The sequence below is a fragment of the Neophocaena asiaeorientalis genome, unplaced genomic scaffold (genome assembly GCF_003031525.2).
Source record: "Neophocaena asiaeorientalis asiaeorientalis breed wild unplaced genomic scaffold, Neophocaena_asiaeorientalis_V1.1 scaffold571, whole genome shotgun sequence".
NCBI classification, from domain to species: Eukaryota; Metazoa; Chordata; class Mammalia; order Artiodactyla; family Phocoenidae; genus Neophocaena; species Neophocaena asiaeorientalis.
Genome location: NW_020175669.1, coordinates 2,488,972 through 2,513,243, shown reverse-complemented (window position 1 = coordinate 2,513,243; position 24,272 = coordinate 2,488,972). Strand labels below are relative to the sequence as shown.

The following is a 24,272-nucleotide window of genomic DNA, read 5'->3' as shown; positions in this document are numbered from 1 at the left end:
GGTTGGTTAGTTGTTTTTTTCGGGGGAAGAGGATTGGTGACAAGTGGTTTTCCCCAGCCCTTGTTATTTTACATAAATTATTACTATTTTGCTTATCTGTAAAGAATTAAGGATTAATACATAATCGAAGTTGAGTTGTATAATGGCCTTCTTAGTGTTTTAAGGTAGAAAAACAATAGGTAGTGAATCAGACCCTAAACTGAGATAGCCCTTCAAAATTTATAAAGTGTCCTGACCAGGCATGTCCTTCCTACTCCAAAGGTGATCCCCAAGTTCTCAACCTCGACCTTGGCCCACTCTGAGTAGAAATGCAGAACCTCAAACTAACTCATGGTTGCCAGGGGGTAAGGGCGGGGAGGGACAAATTGGGAGATTGGGATTGACATGTACACACTACTATATATAAAATAGGTAATTAATAAGGACCTATGTATAGCACAGGGAACTCTACTCAATACTCTGTAATGGCCTATATGGGAAAGGAATCTAAACAAGAGTGGATAAAAAAAAAAAAAAAAAAAAAAAAAAAAAAAAACAAAGGAAAGAAATGCAGAACCTCAGGCCCTACCTGAGGCCTGCTGAATCAGAATCTGTATTTTAACAGGATTCCCTGGCAACTCATATGTACATTAAAGTTTGAAAGATACTCTGAAGTTAGTGAGTTATCCCCATTTATTGATTAAGACACTAATGTCCAGACAGATTAAGGAACTTGCCCAAGATCACATAACAAGTATAGGATTATCCTGGTTTATTACATAATAAGCCAGGATTCAAGCCCTGGTCTCTCCAATTCCAAGTTCAGCATCTGTCCACTGTACAGCTGGGCTTCTTTGTACCATATTAATTAAGAACACTTCTTGAGTAGTTCATGACCAATGAAGAGGGGAAACAATGATAATTTTTCAAGGTACAAGTGTGTCTTCTTGAGAGCTGCAGGAGACAAGGAGAGTCAGAGAGCTCACACACTGAGCTTTAACTTTATGCCAGGCATGTAGCCTTGTCTCCACTTTACAGATGGTGAGACTCTTTAGCATTTTACTGAGCATACCAACCTGTAGGGACTCAGGAAGGTAGGGTTGAAAGTGGTATTTAAAGGTCTGATACTAGGACTTCCTGGATCAGAGGACAAGGAATCAGAGAGATTGTGAACATTTTTTTTTTCATACTTGAAGTAAGATCCTCTTCCTGTACGAGGCCAGCTTCTTCCTTGACTAATCAGGTTTGGTGACTGCTTACTCCCTCCAAAATCAGGAATTCAGGAATTCAATCTTTGGTCACTTGGAGCTCCTCTTGATTTATGAACAGCTCTGTCTCGTAGTGTAAAAGTGGTTTTCCCAAAGAGGGAAAAAATAGCTTAAAAGAAGGCCTTGAAGAATCAAGATGACAAAATGTATTATTTATAAGAGCCTAAAATAAGTGCCGGATCCTCCACTCAAAGTGAGCAGGCGACAGCCAAGCACTGTGTGGAGTGGAGCTCAGCCGACTCCAGCTAGATCCGTGTGGCAGGCCGCTCAGCCACAGCTCTGCTCAGGATGCCAAGAATCCTGCTCAGGAGTGACCCCTGCCAACACAGGGCAGCCCGTGTAGCTCGTACAGATGCGTCCCACCTTACAAGTAAGTACAGTAGGATCCGTGAAACAAGGTAATTCTTGAAGGAGAATGTGGGAAGTGCAGCGAGAGTCTGTGGATTGGTGGGAACACACACACATCTATAAGATTATTTTGAGTTCCCAACTTAATAACTCAAGGATACAGGTATGTGTTGGGAGCAAGGAGGACAGGAGTAGATGCAGGGTGTCTCAACACTCCTTCGCTGGCTCCTGGGTCTATAACGGAGCATGTAGCTGCTGATGGCACTGGCCGTGCAGAGTAGGTCCTGCTGCATCCAGGTAATAGCCACTTCTTGTGGCTTAACAGGTCTTGTTTTTACTCAAGGCTTGGCTCATCATTCTTGAAGAACTTAAAACAATTTCTCTGTTTTCTTTTAAGAGAATGTTTACAAACACCTCTCCTACAAAAGGCTCTCCTGCTTTTTGAAAGAAACTCAGGGTCAGCAAGTCTACATTTTGTCCAGTGGGGAAGAGGCAGAGTCAGTGTCCAGGGGCCTCAGATCAATAGCCAGCATTATAGAAAACCCATTTCCCTTGACTCTGCCATAATACCTTTGTTAACTGGGTGCTTGTGATACTGACTTATACCTGAGGACCATTTCCCAAGTCCATTTGTCCATAGAAAGGAAGATTCAGTGACAGGAGGGAGGTCACTGAAAAATAGAAGGGATGCCAAGAGACTTCTGAAGACACCCCAGGCTGTCATGAGACTGTGCTCCAGCTTCAGAGTGATGACAAGTCTGCTTTTACCAATAGAACAGTAGTCTGGGATTTAAACAGAGGTTGTAGCCTTCAGAACCCTCTCACCTGTCTCTTATCTGTCCTCTGTTTCATCCTTTTCCTTCCTCTTACTCTTCAAAATTTCTCTTCTGGGCTATGGTGACTACACTGTGGGGGAGAAGTGCTTTCAGTAGCTTTTGCTGTATTTGGAGCTTGCTATGTGTTCTCTGTTGACTGATGGCCTCCTCCCCAGCCATGGGAGCTTGTTGTGGTCCATGGGGCCGATGCAGCTCATGGCAGCATCAACTAGTATTGCCTTAGGTTCTAATCTCAAAGGTCTTCCAGTTTCCTCTCATCAGAATGGTTATCCCTGGAGTGTACAGTACCTATCAGTAGGCTCTGGTTTACCTACATGCCCTGACAGTGCATGGAGCCTTCAAGAAAATGGATGTCTGACCTTCCTACCCCCCACACCCCAATTCAGAATAATAAAGTCTTAAGACTAAAAGAAATCTCAGCATTTTAAGATCCAAGTATCTATTCAATATTTGAATGAGGCAGCATGGTATAGAAGCATGGTATATTGAACTGGTTGGGTTCAAATCTCATCTCTACCACTTTCTAGCTGTGTGATCCTGGGCTGGTCACCTGATCCCTCTAAGCAAGAAATGCCTTGTAGAGCCAACCTGGAGAATAAAGGATGATATAGCTGAAGTGCCTACATATATGATGTGCTTGATAAGTAGTGGATAATATTATCATTATCCTGAAAACCAGGGGCTTTCAAAAACTTTTGCCTGCAGAATACCTGAGTTCTTTCAGGTGCTTTCCATCATATATGGCTTTTAGACCCCTTACCACTCTGGTTACTTTAGTAGTAGTATTATTACTATTACTATTTTTATTGTGGTAAAATATACCTAATAAAATTTACCATTTTAAGTGTACAGTTCAGTGGCATTAAGTAGATTCACCTTGTTTTGCAACCATCACCTCCATCCATCTCCAGGACTTTTTCATCTTCCCAAACTGAAACTCTGTACCCATTAAACAATAACCCCATTCCCCCCATCCTCCCAGCCTGGTCACTTTCTTTTAATAGCATGCTCCAAGTTCTTCAGTGTCTTTCTTCATACCATAAATGGGGCTTGGAAAGAGCCTTTTGGTAAGGGCTTCATTTTTTTTTTTAATTTATTTTTATTTTTGGCTGCCTTGGGTCTTTGTTGCTGCGCACGGGCTTTTCTCTAGTTGCGGCGAGCGGGGGCTACTCTTCATTGCGGTTCGCGGGCTTCTCACTGGGTGGCTTCTCTTGTTGCAGAGCACGGGCTCTAGGTGCATGGGCTTCAGTAGTTGCAGCACGCAGGCTCAGTAGTTGTGGCTCGTGGGCTCTAGAGCACAGGCTCAGTAGTTGCGGCGCACGGGCTTAGTTGCTCCGCGGCACGTGGGATCTTCCCAGACCAGGGCTTGAACCCGTGTCCCCTGCACTGGCAGGCGGGTTCTTAACCACTGCGCCACCAGGGAAGTCCCTGTAAGGGCTTCTTTGAGTTTGCAAACTCCCATTGGGGAGCCCAAGAGTTAAAGCTCTGTGTCAGTTGCAGCAAACTTTGGGGATTACAGATAGTTACAAAATGGATGTCAATACAGCTGCTTTGCATGGAATGGATCTGCAAAAATCCTTCCAAGAACTGGTACATTCCTTCCAAAAATATCCAAGGATGTGGTTTGGCACAGCTTTAGGGAAAAACCAACAGTTTTTGAATTCTTCAGTAGCATGTACCTCATGGTGAAAATTAAATGAGCTCATTCATGTCGAGTGTATAATACAGTGCCTGGCACAGATAAGGCCTTTATATGTAGGCTGTTGTTACTATGATTGAACTGTGGCAGAGTTATTATGTATGTTTTTGTATTTAGTCCCCACGGTGGGTAGATATCAGCTTCATTTTACATGAGGAAACGAAGGCTCTAAGCTGTTAACACCCCTGAAATTACAGAGCTAGTGAGTAACAGAGCTGGGATTCAAACCCATACTCTTTCTCCTGTAAGATGCCACCTGTTGTGATATACCAAGAAGGAAACTCTATGGGTGGGTGAGTCATATTGACTTCATTCTTGGTATTTCATCTTTCCATCTACCCTGGCCTTTTTATGAGGCCCTATCTTCTTGCTATTTCTTCTTCTTAAAATCATACACCTAATGTCCAAGCCTCAGAGCTTTCTGGATTTACCAACCCCTGTTCTCTGCACCGTCTGAAAGTGATCACTCATGGTCTTCAGTAAGGTCTCTGCTCTAGAATAGGAAACTGAAACCATGTATGTAAACCATGGAACTCTCTGGCTTTATTGGATGAGTGTCTAAGAGCTAATGCATTGTTCATGGAATTTAGAGCAGTCATTGGGGTTTTGGTCAGGAAATAGTACTTTCCAGGACATTCAAGTCACCTGGCTGGAATTTGGTCAGGAAAGAAAACACACCTGACTTCCATGAATGACTAGGATTCATTCTCCTTTCAGAAAACAGGACCAAGACACTCTGTACTTTGTGGTGGCTCCTAGGAAGCTCAAAGCCAACTTGAATGCTTGAGTCACACACAGCATGTACATAGATTCCCAGAGCTGGCATGTCTGATCCTCCTCCTTTTCATGGTTTTGAATCTCCACTTCTGTTTTACTCACTATATTATAGGAATTCCCTTTGGAAAGAGATGGGCTTAGGGTAAGTAAATCAGCAAAGACTATAAGTGCATAGAAGTCAAGGACCATGTTTGGTTATGGCAGTGTCCCCAGCACATAGCCTAGTGTCTGGCATGTGGTAGGTGCTGAATAAATGTTCATCAGTTGAATGAATGAAAGATGTTAATGAATCAGCATTTAAAATGGCCTTTTTTTTTTTTTTTTTTTTTTGCGGTACGCAGGCCTCTCACTGTTGTGGCCTCTCCCGCTACGGAGCACAGGCTCCGGACACACAGGGTCAGCAGCTATGGCTCACGGGCCCAGCCGCTCCGCGGCATGTGGGATCTTCCCGGACCGGGGCACAAACCCGTGTCCCCTGCATCAGCAGGCGGACTCTCAACCACTGTGCCACCGGGGAAGCCCCAAAATGACCTTTTAAAGGGTGGTGTCTTTGGTACTTTCCTGTGGACTCTCAGCTTACAAGGTCATCAAGGTGGAAGCTTTAGAAAATGTTCCTTAGACTTTGGAGGTCTATCAGTAAGGAATTTTGTGTGCTTTCTAGCAACGGACACCAGAAATAATAATGGCTTAAAAAAAAGAGAAGTCAGTTTTCTCTCACTATTATGAGCTAAATTGTGTCTGCCCAAGATTCATAGGTTGAAGCCCTTACCCCCAATCTGACTGTATTTGGAGATAGGGCCTAAAAGGAGATAACAAAGATTGAGTCATAAGGCTGGAGTCTTAATCTGATAGGGCTGGTGTCCTTATAGAAGAGGAAGAGACATCAGAGATCACTCTCCCTTCATGTGGGCACAGAGGAAAGGCCATCTGCAAGCCAGGAAGACAGGCCTCACCAGAAACCAACCCTGATCTTTTTTTGGCCACACTGCACGGCTTGCAAGATCTCAGTTCCTGGACCAGGGATTGAACTGAGGCCACAGCAGTGAAAGCCCAGAATCCTAACCACTAGGCCACCAGGTAACTCCCCAACCCTGATCTTGATCTTGGACTTCTATCCTCCAGGACTGTGAGAAAATCAATTTCTGTTCTTTAAGCCACCCAGTCTGTGGTATTTTGTTATGGCATCCCAGGGAGCCTAACACACTCATATATGAGAAGTCTGGTGATATTCAGCCCAGAGCTGGTGTAGTAGCTCTATGGGTAGCATGGATTATTTCCAGTAATCTCCATCTCTCTATTTTACTCTCCTTAGCATAGGCTTTCATCATCAAGGTTTTCTCATGGTTCAAGATGGCTGCTAGAGTTCTAGCTGCCACATCCACATTCAGGCATGAAACACATAGAAGGGAAGAAGACAAAAAGAGGGCCTACTAAGACACTTTTCCTGAAGTGGTGCCCAGCCATGTCTGCTTGCAACTCACTGACCAGAACCTAGTTACGTAGCCACACCTAACCTAATGAAGTCTGGGAAATTAGTCTTTTAGCCGGGCACATGGCTGCCCTGAATAAAATTTGGAGAGAATGAGTCTTGAGTAGATGACCAGTAGTCTATGCCTAAGAAACATGAGTACTTTGGGAAACGAGGAAGCTGGAAATGAGATTCTCACTCACAAGGACAGTCCCACTTCTCAGAGCCTGTGAGCTACCACCTGGATCTAAATCCCTGCTCTCTCATACAGAAGAATTCCAAATCATTTATGTAGAGGCTTCCCGCTTTCGGAGCGGGAACTTAACTTCCCATTCCCTGAGTTGGGCTCTGCTCAGTAACATGCTTCCAAAGACTGGACCATGGAAGGGGGAGTGGTGGAAAGGAGGGAAACTACAGTGAAGAAAGCTGGCAAACGTTACCTTGGCTGGGTGATCGAGGTTAACATCATCAGTGATAAATCGTGTTGATATTTTATGTACCTTTGATATGATGTGATGAGAAGGGCACTTCATCTCTGTGGTCTTCCTCCCCCAAACCCATAATCCCAGCCTAACCATGAGTAAGACATCAGAAAAAGCCAAATTGAAGGGCATCCTACAAACTACCTGGCTAGTACTTTTCAAAATTGTCAAGATCATCAAAAACAAGGAAAACAAGAGGAACTATAACAGACCAGAGGAGCTTAATGAGACATGACAGCTAAATGTAATGTGGTGTCCGTATCCTGGAGCAGAAAAAGGACATTAGGGAAAAACTTGTGAAATCTAAACAGAGTGTAGCATTTAGTTGATAGTAATGTATCAATGCTGGTCCCTTAGTTATGACAAATATACTGTAGTGATGTAAGATGTTAACAGTAGGGGCAACCGGGGGGAGGGGTATTTGTAAACTACCTGTTTTTTCAACTTTTCTGTAAATCTAACACTCTTCTAAAATTAAAAGGTTCTTGAAGTGAATCCCTGCTTTCCTGCTCACTCATTGTATGACTTGGGCAAGTCACTTCACCCCACTGGGCTCAGTTCCTCAACTGTGCAATGGGGTGACAGCACCTTCACTGCAGGATTGAGAAAAGGCTTCAGTAAGACAGTGTGTGACGGTGCTTTGGAGACAGTGTCCCCACCTTGTGGCTTAGCATGCCGCGTCCCCTCCTGCCTCTGCAGTTCCACACAGGGGTGTCTTCCAGAGGTTTCCTCAGAGGCCACTGCTGCTATGGCACCCAGCAGGGCCCAGCCCTCACCCGACTGGACTTCCTTTATAGCCACAATTCTCTGCAGGAAACTTCTCCCTCACCTCTCTTGACAGGTTGCTCTGGGGGACTAAGACTGCATTTTTATTCTCATATTTCACTTCATTTTTCCCCCCTTGAATTTAGTTTTTCTCTTCAGGAATCAGCATATGACTCAAACTGCCAGTTCTAAATTTAGTTTTGCCGTGATACGCAGAATGCATTTAGTGCTGCCTAGGGTATGTATTTGGAAATAATGGTTTTATTTACCACATCCCGTAATTCTGACTGCCTGCTGGGTTCTTTCAGGAAAGAGTTTGTCATCTCCTTTCCTCCTAATGATGAAATGTTGCCGGCTCAGGTCCCAGAGGCCCAGCCCAGGCCAGACGCTGGTGACTTGAGTCTCGGTTTATTTAAACAATATCATCCCCAGGATTCTGCAGTCATGGGTTCTCTCCAAGCCTTCTGTTTAGAGGTAGTTTGGAAACAAGGTCTAGAAAGGGCTCATGGGCTCTTTGGAGGCTGGAAGCTTATCTCTGGGCTCTAGGCCGGTAAGATTTGCCCCTTTTTTCAGAGTTGCCCCTTTAGTGCTGGAATGGATGGGAGGGGAGGAAGTTCCACATATATGGAGCATATGTCCTGGATTTTGGGTGCTGAGGATATAGAAGTAAATCACAGACAGCTCCTACCCTCTGAGAACTGCAATTCATTCATTTATTCAAAAAATGCATTAAGCATCTACCATGGACCTGACACCATGCTAATAATTAGGGTTATAACAGTGACCAAATCAAAGTTTCACTCCCCTGAAGCTTGCTTTCTCATGCACATGGTCTGTATGCCTCTGACATAAAGCAGGAGACGGGGGATGATATGTGATGTTAGGGAGATAGGCAATGTGTATTCGTTTACCAGGGCTGCAGTAATAAAGTACCATGGTCTGAATGGCTTACAACAACAGAAATGTATTCTCTCACAGGTCTGGAGGCCAGAAGTCTGAAAACAAGCTGTTGGCAGGGCCAGGCTCTGTTTGGAGACTTTAGGAAAGAATCCTCCTTTGTCTCTTCATTCTTCTAGTGGCTCCAGGCATCCCTTGTCTTGTGGATGCAGAGTTCAGTCTCTGCCTCCTTCTTCACACGGCCCTCTCTGTGTGCCTGTGTCTCCTCATCTGTCCCTTACAAGGACACTTGTCTTTGAATTTAGGGCCCACCTGGGTAATCCAGGATGATCTCCCCTCAGGGTCCTTAATCTAGGTACATCTGCAAAGACTCTAGGGAAAAATGCATTCTTTGCTTCCTCCAGCTCCTGGTGGCTGTTGGCATTCCCTGACTTCACTCCAGTCTCTGTCTCCATGGTCACATTGTTCCCTCCCCTTCTCTCTGTGTGTCAAACCTCCCTTTGCCTTTATCTTAAAAGGACACTTGCGATGGCACTTAGGGCCCATGCCCGTAATCTAGGACAATCTTCTCATCTCAAAATCCTTAACTTAATCACACCTGTAAAGACTCTTTTTCCAAATAAAGTCACATTCAGGGGTTCTGGGGGTTAACATGTGGACGTATCTTTTGGAGGGCCACTGTTCATCCCACCACACAGTCCAAGAGTGTAAGGTCTGTGTATATTCACCCTGTGGGGTAGATTTTATTCTCATTTTCCAAACAAGGACACTAAGGCTCAGAGAAATTAAGTGATTTACCCAAGGTCATTCACAAAGGAAGTAGCAGAGCCAGGGATGGAAACCTGGAATTGTCTGACATTGAAGCACATTCCTTTCCTCCCATGACCTCCTGACCAGCCAGAAGTTTTGAGAAATCTCTCCTTTGGTTTCAAACACAAATGGCCATTAGGAAGACCACACCTAGCTTTACCAGACATTAAGATCTAGTGGGACGAAAGCCCAGTATCAGATGGCTTCATAGGCGAATTCTGTCAAACATTTAGAGAAAAGCTAGCACCTATCCTTCTCAAAGTCTTCCAAAATATAGCAGAGGGAGGAACACTCCCAAACTCATTCTATGAGGCCACCATCACCCTGATACCAAAACCAGACAAAGATGTCACAAAGAAAGAAAACTACGGGCCAATATCACCGATGAACATAGATGCAAAAATCCTCAACAAAATACTAGCAAACAAAATACAACAGCACATTAAAAGGATCATACACCATGATCAAGTGGGGTTTATTCCAGGAATGCAAGGATTCTTCAATATATGCAAATCAGTGTGATACACCATATTAACAAATTGAAGGAGAAAAACCATATGATCATCTCAATAGATGCAGAGAAAGCTTTCGACAAAATTCAACACCCATTTATGATAAAAACTCTGCAGAAAGTAGGTTGGACATATATATACTACCAAACATAAAATAGGTAGCTAGTGGGAAGCAGCCCCATAGCTCAGGGAGATCAGCTCGGTGCTTTGTGACCACCTAGAGGTGTGGGATAGGGAGGGTGGGAGGGAGGGAGACGCAAGAGGGAAGAGATATGGCAACATGTGTATATGTATAACTGATTCACTTTGTTATAAAGCAGAAACTAACACACCATTGTAAAGCAATTATACCCCAATAAAGATATTAAAAAAAAAAAAGATCTAGTGGGACTAGTCTGAGGGTACTGTTAGCTGACAGCAGTTGCTGTGGAGCTGGACAGGTAGTGTGTGGGGTGGAGGGGAATGGGGGCCGAGGGCAGGTAGTGAAGAGAGCGACTCAGAGCCCAGGGTCGGGGCAGGGATACCTACTAAATAAGGGAAATAGCACCTAAAGGAGAAGCGGGCCATGCTGTGCCATCTTAGAGTTTGCCCAGCACCTTCTCTGGTTTTCTCCTGTGTGAAGGATGTGTCTGCTTGCCTGCAGCGGTGCGGGCCGGGCTCGTCTGGCCAAAGACTCTCTGGTACAAGCTAGAGGGCCTGAGAACGCATAGGGAAGAGCTCTCTGGGTTTGCGTCGTCTGTTCCTCAGACATTTCCAAGCAAGGCCATGAGTGAGGCACCGGACACTCAGAGATGAATACCTGTGGTCCTTGCCCCAAGGCAGTGACAAAGTAGAAAAAGATCGAGAACCAAATCCCACTCTGCCTCTCTCACTGTGTAACCTCAGACAAGGTACTTTACCTTTCCACTCTCTGTTTTCTTATCTGGAAAATACAGACCTTTTTTTGAGATTTAATGGAGATAAAAATGCAAAGTGACTGGCACAGCTTTGTAATATAATAGGGTCGGTGGATGTTACTTCCATTTCTTCAAAAAACCCACTCTCCAGGCCAGAGGAGTGGTTCCCAAACTGTAGGCTCTGGTATCTTAGAATCCAGAGTATACAACAAGGTCCCCAGATTCCTCTCTTCGCCTACATGCAGCATTGTTTTCAGATATATAGGTGGTATCGTGGTGACTCAAATGCAGTTACATGTAAAGCAATTATACTCCAATAAAGATGTTTAAAAAAAGAAAGCTTTACTGAATTCATGGTGACTTTGTCATTAAATGTTGCCTTGATCAGTGTGTATGGAAAGATCCTGAAATTCTCCGATATTAAAAAGGAGTCCTTATGCTCAAATATGTTGGCAACCACAGGTATAGTTGTGGGAGACAGATTTATAAACTGACAAATCAGATTAGGTGTGATTAGTGCTATTACAGAGCTACGTTCAGGTTCTACAGAAGCAGAGAGATAAGCTCTACAAACTGCCTGGAGAAATCTGGGAAGGAGGAGGTGACATTTAGGCTAGACCTTCAAAGATGAATAGGAGTTTGCCTCATTTGACAAGCAGACATTACAGTTATAGAGAACAGCAGATTAAAAGGCATAGAGTCCAGGTGGTGAGGACTTTGGTTTTGGTGGGCGTTAGGGGAGGGGAAAGGCCAGAAAAGCAGAAAGGAGCTGGGTCAGGGACAGGCCTGAATGCTATGCCGAAGAGTTTAAGATGACCGTAAGTAGGGGTAACGAGGGAAGGGTTTGAAGTAAAGAATAACAACATTAAATCGGCCTTTTAGAAAGATCACTGCCTTGATGGAGGATGGAGCTTGGGAGGCCTGTAAGTAAGAGGGCTGTTGGGGAGAAGGTGTGGGGCTCACAGCAGAGTGGGAAAACACAGGTTTCAGGAGCGACACAGCCTGGGTCTAAATCCCAGCTCTGCTAGCTACCAGATGAATGATCCATTTAATTAGTCTCTCTGTTCCTCAATTTCCTTTCTGTAAAATGGACATAAAAATGTATCTACCTCATAGAAACTATTAGGAGGATTAAATAAGAAAATGTATTTCATGGAATATTATTCAGCCTTAAAAAAGGAAGGAAATTCTGACACATATTACAACATGGGTGAACCTTGAAGACCTTATGCTAAGTGAAAGAAGTCAGACATAAAAGGACAAATGCTGTATGATTCCATTCTTATGAGGTACTGAGAATAGTCAAACTCATAGAGACAGAAAGTAGAATAGTGGTTGGCAGGGGCTGAGGAGGAGGAAGAATGGGAAATTATTGTTTAATGGGTACAGAGTTTCATTATGAAAAGATAAGCATTCTGAAGATGGATGGCAGTGATGGTTACCCAACAGTGTGAATGTACTTAATATCGCTGAACTGTGCACTTTATTTTATTTTTAAATTAATTTTTGTATTTTGGCTGCGTTGGGTCTTCGTTGCTGTGCGTGGGCTTTCTCTAGTTGTGCGAGGGGGGCTACTCTTTGTTATGGTGTGCAGGTTCTCATTGCGGTGGCTTCTCTTGTTGCGGAGCACGGGCTGTAGGCGCGCAGGCTTCAGTAGCTGCAACACGCAGGCTCAGTAGTTGTGGCTCGCGGGCTCTAGAGCGCAGGCTCAGTAGTTGCGGTGCACAGGCTTAGTTGCTCCATGGCACGTGGAATCTTCCTGGACCAGGGATCAAACCCATGTCCCCTGCATTGGCAGGCGGGTTCTTAACCATTGCGCCACCAGGGAAGTCCCTGAACTGTGCACTTTAAAATGGTTAAAATGGTAAACTTTGTGTCATGCGTATTTTACCACAATTTTTTAAAAAGAATAAAAATTTAAAAATGTATTTCAAGTGCTGCATAGTTTGGTGTCTGCACATAGGAAGCACTTAGTGATTATTGTTAGTTAATATTATCATGCCACGTAAGTGATGATGCAGGCCTAACCTAGGACAGGAAAAATGATGGTGGAGAAGAGGAAACATCATCTGGATCTTTTTAGGCAGAGCCCATAGGGCTGGGCGACAGAGCGCTAAGGGCACAAGGCAGAACCACAGCAGTTTTACTGGGACTCCACAGAGCCAGTCCCAGGTCACACACCTCCATCAGAGTCACTCCGAGGACCAAGCTGTGACTTCTCAGACCCATGAATTTCTGAAGTATGTCCTGCAGGGGCAGAGGGCCAGGGCCAGATGGTGCCGAGTCACCCACTGGGCCTAGTGCTGCCAAGGGCCCATCTCTGTACCCATCTCCCAGATGACAGCAGCTGCTGCATCCCAGACACAGGTGACTTAAGGGTCTGCAAAGCAATAGCCTCCATCTCCCCAGAATCAATCCACAGGAACCTTACCATGATGGCCTTGCCTCCTTCCCATGAGATCTGAGAGCTAGAGAGGAATACCACCAGAAACCTGAGAGAAGAGATGGGGGACCCTTTGCCTTCTCTTTGATCACTCAAGTCCAAGCATGGAATTTCCGTTCATACATTTTATGGAAACCTCACAGAAACAAAATCTGGGGAGGTTTGTGCAGCCTTGGCTCTACAGGAGAGGGCCAAGCTGGCAGGGAAAGGCTCAATTCCCCTGGTGGAATTGGGGAGCCTGTTGTGCCTTTTTGGAGAGGAGTTTGGTGAAGTGATAAAGTCTCCAAGCTCACGCCAGGGAGTCTGGGTTCACAGCTCCTCTGTGCCACTTACTAGCAATGTGGCTCTGAACAAGCATTAACCTCCCTGAGTTCCGGTTGCCTTGTCTGTAAAGTGGAGATACCTCTCTCATGGGATTTATTTGAAATATAAATGAGATACATACATATAGAGCCTAGCACATTATAGGTGCTTAGTAAACATATTTTCTTTCTCTGCTATAAAATTTTATACTTCATTTTTTTTCTTGTAACCACCCTGAAAGGAAGAATTTTCTCGTTTCCTTTTTTGTTTCAGATAAAGAAATTGGAACTCGTAGAGATTAAGAAACTTGCCTAAATCCCCACAGGAAAGGGATGGTAGCTCTGAGACCCTCTAAACCTTTGTCCTTCTGCTGGGAGACAGTGCTTCCTGTGTCTCACTCGATCCTGGGTACAAGAGGGTTCACGTATGACACCATTTCTAGAACAGCACCTGGGCTGAGTGGACACCCAGAAAGCTGCAACCACACAGTGTCCGTGCACTGTAACAGAAAAGTGTGCCCATGGTCCCAGGAGGCTGGCTCTCCTCGGCCTTCTGTCTCTCTAATGGGATTTGGGTTATGTACGCAATCATATATAAAAAGTACTTCGGAAACTGCACCCACTCAAAATGACCTGCTGGCAGAGCCTTTCCGATGGCAGTGGACATCCATTGCTGGTTCTCATCCCAGAGGACAAATGAGGTCAGCTGGCCTCCCTGAATTCAGCCTGGAGTGGTTGTAACACAATTCCTACCATGAAGGGCTTGAGAAAGGTTGCAACCTTCAGGTTGAATATTTGATTTGCCTCTTTTTAGCTATGTGGTCTTAGCTCACCGTGCTCAAGCCTCGGTTTCCTCAACCTTTAAAGCAGGTTTAATAAAACTAACATGACAGAGTTATTGTTTGAATTAAATGATATGGAGCCAGACTGCCTGGGTTAGAATCCTAGCTCTGCCACTTACTGGCTGTGTAATATGGGGCAAATAATTTAATCTCTCTGTGCCTTGGTTTTCTTGTCTATAACTGAGTGAAATGATAAGACCTAACTCTAAGAGCTATGGTGAATGAGTAAATACATGTAAAGTGCTAAGAGCAGTGCCTAGTACCTTGTATAGTCTCAGTAAATGTTAGTTATTATCGTTACTGTCATCACTAGCTTTTGCGTCTCCCTGGAGTGCTGGCTGTTGGTGATCCCAAGCTCTAGCAGCTGTGTAGACATGCAGGCAACTCTCTCTCTCTCTCTTTTTTTTTTTTTTGATGCAGTAACTCCAGCAGCAGAAGAGAGGAGGGATCCCTGTTCTCTCAGTAGACACAGGAGACAGTGTGCCTGCCAGGCAGGCTTCCTGGGGGAAGTAGCACTTTTCCTGGTCCTTGAAGGACTCTTTGGTCTATAATGTGCAAAGCTACTTCCCTGTTGAGGGGGGTGAGATTTCATCTGAAAGGTGATATCATTTGCCTGTCACCACGTTCCAGCTCATTACCTGAACAGGAAGCATGACCCTCAGACCAGACCCAGGAATGAAGGGCTTGGCCCAGGCAGGAGGTCGAGTTGAATCTGGATCTCTTGACTTAGGCCACGAGTGGGACAAGACTCTGTAGGACAGATTTCCCAACCAGGGTGTCAGGACAGCGAAGCCCTCAGCACTTAAGGGTCGTGGCCTGGGCTAGCAGGAGGCAGTCCTCGGACTGCACATCCACCTCTGCATTTATCCAGTGTGTGAAACAGTATCATTTTTGATGTGGGCTTTAACATGTTGGGAGGTACTGCCCTGTGAGGCCGTGCCTTTTAGGCAATAAGCCAGATAGTGACCACGTGGAAACCGCTGCACGTTGAGTTGACTGCAGGCTGAGCAGAGGCTTCTGGAGTTGTATGTCCCAGCCCTTTGGAGAGAGGGGAGAGTTATTAAAGAGTCAGAAGGCTCATCTTGGCAGCCCTGCCTGCCTGTAGAAGTGTTTGGATTGCTGTGATGATTTCCTTTTCAGGGGCCCCTAGCATTTAGTCAACTTCCTCCTGCAAATCCCACCCTGTCTCAGCTGCATTAAGGGGAATGGAGGAAAGAGGGCTCATCCATCCTCAGGCTAAAGTTGTTCAGGGGAAGAATGCTCCCCCTTCCCTGGGGACACAGTGGTGGTGAGAAACCTTTTGGGGGTGGGAGGAAGGGCAGCTTGAGAGGCAGAGGAAGGCTGCATGCTCTGTTAGAGAAAGCAGCCCCATTAGAGCTCATCACTTGAGTGGAGAGCAGGCTTCCCGCTTCCCTGCAGGAGCCAAATGAAGCAATCTCTTGCAAAGACCACTCACACTCAGGGCTCAGGTTTAAAAGTGATGAGACCCCAAAATGTCCATGCAGACCCAAGTCCTGGGTCCAGATACAGACCCCAGGAAGAATGGAAATCCTTAAGACAGTGTTTTGCAAAAGCAAGTCTTCCTGCTTGATTAGCAAACCTGTTCATACCCCTGGTTTCTGTTGTCGTTAACTGCCTCCCCCGCAAAAATGGAGAACTGAGAGGAAATCAGCAACACGGTTTAGTGAGGAATTCTTGTTGCAGCGTTCTTTAGAGAAATTCTACTTCTTCATGGCCCTGTGGTAAAACTGATGCAGCATGGGCTTTAGAGTCTTCCTTACCAAGTGACTTGACTTTCTAAACCTCGGTTTCCTCATCTGTGAACAAACCTCAGAATAGCAAAACCTACCTCTCAGGGTCACTTGGAGGATTAAATAAGGTAAATTAGATGAAAATACCCAACCCCGCCTGTATTAGGGCTCTCAAAAGAAACAGAGCCAATAGGATATACTATATCTATCATCTGTCTACCTTCCTGTCTATCTGCCTGTCTGTCTAAGGTTGGCAATATTTTAAAGAATTGTCTCACTCTGTTGTGAGGGCTGGCAAATCTGAAATCCTCAGGGCAAGCCAGCAGGCTGGAGATGCAGGTAAGAGTTGATGCTTCAGTCTTGAGTCCAAAGGCTGGAAACACAGGCAGGGTTTCTGTGTTGCAGCCTTGAGGCAGAATTCTTTCTTCTTCAGGACATTTCAGTCTTTGCTTTTAAGGCCTTCAACTGATTGGACAAGGCCCACCACAACTGATCGTAAATGTTAATTACATCTTAAAAATACCTTTACAGCAACATCTAGACTAGTGTTTAACAAAACAACTTGTCACCATGGGCTAGCCAAGGTGACACAAAATTAACCATCACACCATGAAAGGGTTAGGCTTCTAGACAAAGACATTTCCTTCCTTCTCTCCCACCCTTCCTCCTTTTCAAAGTCATTGCTGAGGTCTGAAGAGGCTTCACTCAGTGACATCTCTGGTGTGTGGGCCTGGAAGCTCTTAGACTCTGAGCAGCGGGACCTGTGTGTCCCTCCTGTCTCTCTCAGATCTGCTTCTGCTGACTTCACACTCCAGGGAATCCGTGTCCCTACATCCCAAGTCAAGCCCTACTGTAGCCTTAGTGGTTTTCCACTAAAGTCTGTACTCCAAGCCATACCAGTTTTCCTCTGTATCCAGTCCAAATTGTTCCCGATCTGCTTCTCTGATCTGTGCAGTGTTGCAGTTTCTGAGGTTACATCAGAAGACGTGGGGTCTGCCACAGCAAGACTGTGTTAGCTGCCATGATGGCCTTTATTGGCATGGGTTAGTTAGCAGTGACTGAGAAACTGGAAGGAAAGGCTTGATGGGGGATTAAGAGTTAACTCCCAGCCTAGAATGTTTCAGGTGGCATTCTGCCTGGAAGTAGAGAGCTGGACTCTGTTCCAGTGCAGAGATTTATCCTCCGCAGGTAATCCAGAATGCTTCTCATTTTAATGGAATGTGGAATTGGTTTTGCCAAAGTTGAAGAATGCCTGGGTGTGATCTCTAAGGCAGCATAAGGCTGGGAAAGAGCTCTGGACCAAGAATTAGAAGACCTGGACTCTGCTCCTCCACAGTCTCTGTGTGCGATCGTGGGGAAGTCACTTCCTGAGTGTAGGCCTCAGCTACCTCTTTCATAAGATGCTGGAAGCAACATTTCACCTTACCTTTGCACAGAGACCACTTTACGGCTTTCAGAGCATCTTCACGATTCATAATCTCTGTTCCTCACACCAGCCTCATGGGGCAGGCAGGGCATAGGTATGGAAATGGATTCTTCCTATTTTGCAGACAAGGTTCAAAGAGGTTAAATGACTTGCCTAAGTTTGCACAGACAGGAGGTCATAAAGCTAGCAATGAACCCAGGATCCTTAGTCCAGCTTGTTCTGGGGTCCCCTTTTGAATATGGTAATGTCTATGAAACTGTAAGGGAAGGAACACAGTGGAGTTGGCAGAAAGCTAGTGGGGGCGCCCAGCAGGAAGGACAGCAGCACAGGAGAGGGGGTGACACTGCCTTCATGCCCCCAAAGCACCAAGGCTTTGGAGGGATATGGTAGTCTGAGCGGACTCCCATAAACTGAAGGAGGGCTAATCTCTAGCTACTCAAATTAAAATGTTTTCTCATGCTGTTAATTCAATTTGGAAAACATTTATTGAGGCTTTATCATGGACCAGGTTCTCTACTGGGGGGCAGAATAAGTAACTAGAAGTGTAATGCAGAGCAGATTGTCTGTCTGCTTCTGTAAGCAGAAGTATAATGAAAAGTGTTATATTTGAAATGTAAACAGAGGGCTTTGGATTTACAGTGGAAGGTGTGTGTGATTAAGTCATCCTGGGAGAAGAAGGCAAATACAGCTGAGCCCTGAAGGATGAAGCAGGATTTGACCATCAGCAGATGGAGGAGGAAAGGGGTCTCTGCCCTGCTCTTCCTCCTACACCCTACGCCCCGCCCAGGCTGCAGCCACCACTGCTCTGGTGTGACAGGACACCGGCTGCCATGGTCTGTTTGCTGCAGGACCTGGCCAGCTGTGACCCTGGCGGAGCCTCCTCCCTTGCTTGTCAGATTTGGTGCAATGCCTTGAACCATGTACTGCAAAGTGAGAAAGATTCTTCCTGGCAGCTCTGGGAAGGTTTACAGTAGGAGGGGAGATACATGGGGCCCTTGGCAGGGGATGGCAGGTCGGAAGGAGCTACCTTTTCTAGTGATTATGCCTGCCCCTCCTATGGGGCTGAGAGGCAGGAGCTATTGCTTTGCATGTGTGATGTTAGACTGAGGGTGTTCCGTGTCTTTATTTTAAAACTGGTTTCTCAGTCTCCTGTGCAGTTTTCTGTCAGCTTGTTGCCATGGAGAAATTGGTTGCGGCTGAAAGCTCTGTCCCTCTCTGTGTCAGCATTTCTGGACCTGCCAGCTGCCTCCTGCCCCTTCTACAAATGGAGGGAGCACAGACCCTCCCTCTGCAAGGCCTGGAGCTGCGTTGTGACTCCCTGTCAGGGAGGAGCCTCCTTTATCCACACATCGGCTCAGCAACTCTGCCTTGAGTGCCTTCATGTGCCAGGCACCATGCTGGGTGCTGCAAGGACGACGATGACTGTGGCTGGGGACACACGCCTCTTCAGGCAGGACCCGCCAGCATGCTGTCACACCGTCCTGTTCATCAGCCTCATTCTTACTTCACAATTTAAAGGACCGGGTTTGTTTCTCTTTCAGTCTTGGTCGCTGCTCGTTTAGAATCTCCCTGGAAGTCACCTCCTAGTCTCTGCACTCCTAGATCTCGTTTCTTCTCTGTGTCCCCAGTGCCCAGCACAGGGCCTGGGGCAAAGAGGGGCTCACCCAGGAAGTGTCCGTCTAATGGAATCCTTCCTCAGACCTGTCCGTCTGTCCTGTCTTTCCTCCTCAGTTCTGAGCACAGAGACAGCGTGTGTGGCAGCGTCAGCCAGTGGATAAAGGAAGGACTTTGGGACCAGATACATCTGTGCTTGAGTTTTGGTTCCACTTTTTCCTAGCTCTGTAATCTCAAGCAAGTGGCTTTTTCACCTGGAGGCTTAATCAAACCCAATACATTTCTTTAACTCCACATTACCAGTCTGTCAGTAATTCAGTAATTGAGTTTTGACATTTTAAAAAACAACATGTAACTTACTGGTGGCCATTAACTCCATCAGGTGCTCTCCTTCTACACCTGTATAGGACCCAGCTGAGAAAAGGTACCCTGCAGAGAGTCCTGGGTTGGGATCAAGAGACCTGGACTATGCCCTGGCTGTGACCCTAATGAATTGTATGACCTGATCAAATCCCTTTCCTTACCAAGACCTCAGTTTCCCTCTTTGAAAATTTCAGGTATTGGATTGGGTGATCTTGAAGGGTTCTTTTTGCTCTAAAAGTCTGAAGACTTGGCTTTAAAAGAAAACTCTTCCCTCAGCTGCTGCTACCACCATCACCAATGCCCCAGGCTAGAGGCTGACCTCAGCATGAACCCTTCTGCCAGCCTCTGGAAGCTGCTTTCCCAGGAAGCTCTGGGCTAGAACCCTGGCACTGGATGCAAAAATCTCTTTCGGATGTAAAAGTCCCTTTGAATGCATCATCTCTATTCCCACCCCCAGTCCAGTGGCTGGGCTTGGCTTGCATCCCAGAACAGTGGAGAATTGCTGGAAGGAGGGTTTTTTCCCTTCTTCACCTGTGTCTTGCTTTTCCTTCGGACCTGATGCCTTCAGGAGCCTTTGGCTACTGAGGATTCTATTTCCCAAGCTCCCTGCGATCCAGGGCTCTGTGCTAAGCACTGAGAAGGATGCAGAGATATAGAAGTCATCGTCCCCACAGACAGTCTCACAATCTGTGACGTGGACGGGCGAAACAAACCAGAGCTTGAAGGTCACAAGAGGCTGTCCAGGGAATCTAGTCGTAGCTCTTCTCTTGGGCAAGTTCTTCCCTCTACAGACCCAAGCTTCCTCTTCTGCACAGTTGGGAGGGTTGGGCCAATGATCGCTATGTTCCCTTCCAGCTCTGAAACTTCCATTCTAAGTGCTCAGTGAAGGAGTGATTGTTGTAGACTTTCTAGAGGAAGGAGGACTTGAGCTGAGCCTTGAAGGCTAGGCTAAGATTTGGCCTGGCCCAGGAGAGATAAGGGAGGGTGGTGTATGAACACAGGCAGAGACTGGAGTGCAAGGCGGGAGGCCCTGCTCACTAGAGCAATCTCTGAGCAGGCGGCTCTTGCCTTCCACCTGAGGACCCTCGTCCCCAGGAGCTTGGGGCACTGGTGGTACCTGCAGGACAGAGAAGCAAACGAGGCAGGCGGAAACCAGGGCTCCCTCCCTACGTGGACGCCCCAGTCTGATGTATATCGTGGCAGAAGGACCTCCACCAGGAAGACACGGGGTCGAAGCCAGGAGAGGCCACCCCTCTCCAGGTCTTTTCCTTCTCACTCCTATCAGCAGGTCTCGGTCAGAAGGACCAGGGCAGAGTGTGAAAGGGTAAGTCTTCCTGGGAAAGCTGCCCTTTGTTCATGGTCTGTTCCTCTCCAAACGTTTTTCTGAACTCAGGGTGACAAGAGGAATATTTCAACTTGTCTTTGGGTTAGATTCTAGACTCAATCTACCAGGACGCATGACTCAAGGAATCACACACCCTAGACCTAGAGGTGACCTCCATCCTCCCAGTCTTCTGGCTAAGGCTGTCTGATCCTCTCAGCACCCGCCCCTAACTACAGCTTCACAGATCCTGCCTCCTTATTTCTCTCCAGCCATCCCTCTTCTGCATCCTCCTGTCTCCAAACAGGTCTCCCTAGTCCCTCCTCCACCGTCAGTCTAAAGCGTTCAGAAAAGTGCCTGGCCCAGCGTAAGGGCTCCATAAATGTTATCTATCAGGACGACAATGACAGTGATGATCATTATTATCCAGATTTTGCTTCTGAAGCACAGCTCTGATTCTGCTGCTTTCTTGCCCAAAAGCTTTAGTGGCTTCTGTGTGGCTCCTGAATAAAGTCCAAGTCTTTAGTCAGGCATTTTGAGGATTATATTTCCTGAGCCATTGGCAATGATGCACACCCTACCTATCATTCCAAATTTATTTCCTTCTACCACTTTTTACATTTCTTCCAAACTGAACTAGCATCATTAGCTCTACAAGCTCCACCTACCTCCTCTGCTAGGCCTTTGTTCCCACTGTGCTCCCTACTTGGAATGCCCTTCTTCCTGTCTCCCCTAACTTTCTTTTTCTGCTAGGAAGTCTGCTGATCCCCTAGACTCGATGGCAGATGCCACGAGCAGTTCATCCTATACCCCTGATGTCATCTACCAAATAAAATTCAATAAATGTTTTATGAATGGCTGGGAAGACCTGGTTCAGCCCCTGTTTTCAAGCAGGCTAGAGTTCGCATGAGGCAAGCTCAATCGCCAAGGCCTGTCCAGCCAGGCCTCTATGCCTGTATATTTCCTTAGAGGTTCTGGAAGTTCCATGGGGTCTGTGGGCACATATTCAGTTAACTAGTTCCATGCGCTCATGATCCCTTTATTCTGTGTACAAGCAAACTGGCAGGAGAAGGTACAAACCCAGGGGAACCATATCAGCTGTGGAGTTAGCTCCTGCTAGGTGGGGATAGAGATCAGCCATCCAAGGTGTAGGGGCCTGTATGATCCTGGGAATGTCAGCATCCTGGAGGGCCCATTTGGGGTCCTCCAACAGGCGGGCCAGGGATCTGACAGAGGAATCATAAGGTAATTATCAGGCATTCAAATTCCAAGTGTCCAGCCAGAGAGCAACTTGGGGGACAGATGAAAGGGTCAGATAAAGGTTCAGGTGGTGGGATGGCAGGAGAGTCTAGGCAGGATGTCAGAGTTCTGCCCAGCCAGCTAGAGTTTGACTCAGGCCTCTATCCCCAGAAGCCCCTAGTTTAGGGCTCACTAGTCCTATGGCTGGGCATTTCCAGTGGGAGTCAGCAGGGATGCTATTAAAGGGAAATGAGCTCCTTTTCCGGTCAGGATTGACTTGGAAATAGACATGACCTCAATTTGGAAACAGCTTCTGCTGGGCTTCAGGTCCCTTAGGTGAGCAGGTCTAGGGGAAGCAGTGGCTGACATGTCCTCAGGCCCAGAAGTGAGTCCTGCCTTCCCTCCTGGGTCACAGTCTGGCCCACCAGGCCCTTGCCTCCATTTCAAACTCAAGCCATGATCGTGCCTCCCTCTGGGCCACCATTTGGAAAAGCCAATCTCAGGCTGACACTTGCTGCCTGTAAATGGTGTGGAATTAGGCTAATCAGTGGCTCTTAATTCTCCAACAAATGTAGATGCTGTGCTAATTGCCAGGGTCCATGCCAGCAGATCCCTGGTTGGTGGCATCAAACAAGAGAAGTGGTAATTTGGGGGCTGGAGTGGGGGAGGGCCTGCTTTGTTGGCTGAGCCAGTTAAAACCGTATTACCCCTTGAGCGAGGCACAGTGCAGAGAGCCAGAGCCTGGCCCCCTTCTCAGCCAAGGGGCTGGGGGAGAGGCCCACAAGTGTGTTTGCAGGAGCTGAACCTCAGCACCAGCGGAGCAGTTTTCGGTCCATTAATGGGGTTTTGTTATTGTTGTTCCCCAAGGAAGATTCCACCAGCAACCTGGCATGGCACTGCCAGGGCAGCTCATTGGGGATAAAGCATCCCAAACCTTGGTCTGCTGTTACCATGGCAACATGGCATTTCCAGACTCTCCAGGCAACCTTACTGGCATCTGCTGCTGTGAAAGATTCAGATGGAGAAGGGCCACTGCTCTTTCTCCATTAGAGACGGAGCAAATTGGGAAGACGGAGCCATGTACCAAGGACCAGGAAAATGCTGTTCCATTGATGTGAGGGCTTCTTGATGAAATAGAATTTGAATGTCTGTTATAGTCTCTTGGGGAGAGCTGCAGGATCAGAAGAGGACCCCTGGAGGAGAAAAATAAGGGGAGATGGGGAAACGTAAGGGGACAGTGTGACAAAGGCCTCACTGGGGAGGTAGCTGGAGAGTGGAGATGGCATGGGCAGTTCAGTTTGGTGGGAGAATGGACGTTGGTGGAGGTGGGCAAGTGTCAGCTATGCCTCTCTGAAACCTGCTGGTTTGAACCCTATTTGGCAAAAGTCCTACCTTTGGCCTCATTCTACCCAGATTATGTCCTATGGCTTCCTCTCCTGAGGTATGGGAACTGATCTCCACACCTCACACTTCACGTCAGGTGGACATTTCTTGCTTTCTGTCTTGGTTCGTAGTTGTTTGCAGTACGCCCACTAGAATCATTGACCCTCTACATTCCATAGAGGGAGCTGAAACCCAGAGAGGAAGGTGTCTGCCTGAGGTCCCCAGCAATACGGAGGTCATGGAAGATAGGGGTTAGAGCTTAGGATCTGAGACAGACTGACCTTGGTTCGAGTCCTGGCTGCATCACTTAGTTTTCCAGTGAGCCTGAGCCTCAGCTTCTTTAGGGGTGAAATAGGAATCTTGAATGTTCCTACCCTGTTGGGGTATTATGGGTGTGAAATGAGACCATGGAAGTAGTACAGCAGAATTCTTGGTATATAGTAAGAACTCAGGACATGTTGGTAATTAAGAGACTGGGAATTCCTTAACAATGGGGACTATCTTATTCATCCTTGCTCATTCCTCCTCTTACTTCCTTGCACAGCTGAGGCACCCAAATACTACTCTCTCTGGAATTGATACTAGAAGGATGTTTGTTAACTGGATGAACGCCTGAATGCTCGAAATAAAGAACTGTTCACTTTGATGGGCTGTATGCTCCTGATGAATGTTTTCAGCTTCAGTGATGTTTGGTCTCCATCGGACTGGAACCAGGCCAAGCCGAGAGTCTGTCCTGTGTAGCTCAGCCGCACAGTAAAGTGACTTGCTGTTCAGGTCCCATACCCACCAGCCCTGTGACCCAGGGCTTATACTCCCCAGAACTGTGGGTTTCTTTTTTTTTTTTTTTTTTT

The 24,272-nt window shown here is 46.5% G+C and overlaps 1 protein-coding gene across 2 annotated transcripts in view; it reads left to right on the top strand.

Annotated features, from left to right (window-relative positions):
* The window catches only part of SERGEF (secretion regulating guanine nucleotide exchange factor), a 210,338-nt gene that overhangs the window by 167,574 nt on the left and 18,492 nt on the right, over positions 1–24,272 (top strand). The gene's annotated exons all lie outside the window — the stretch shown is intronic.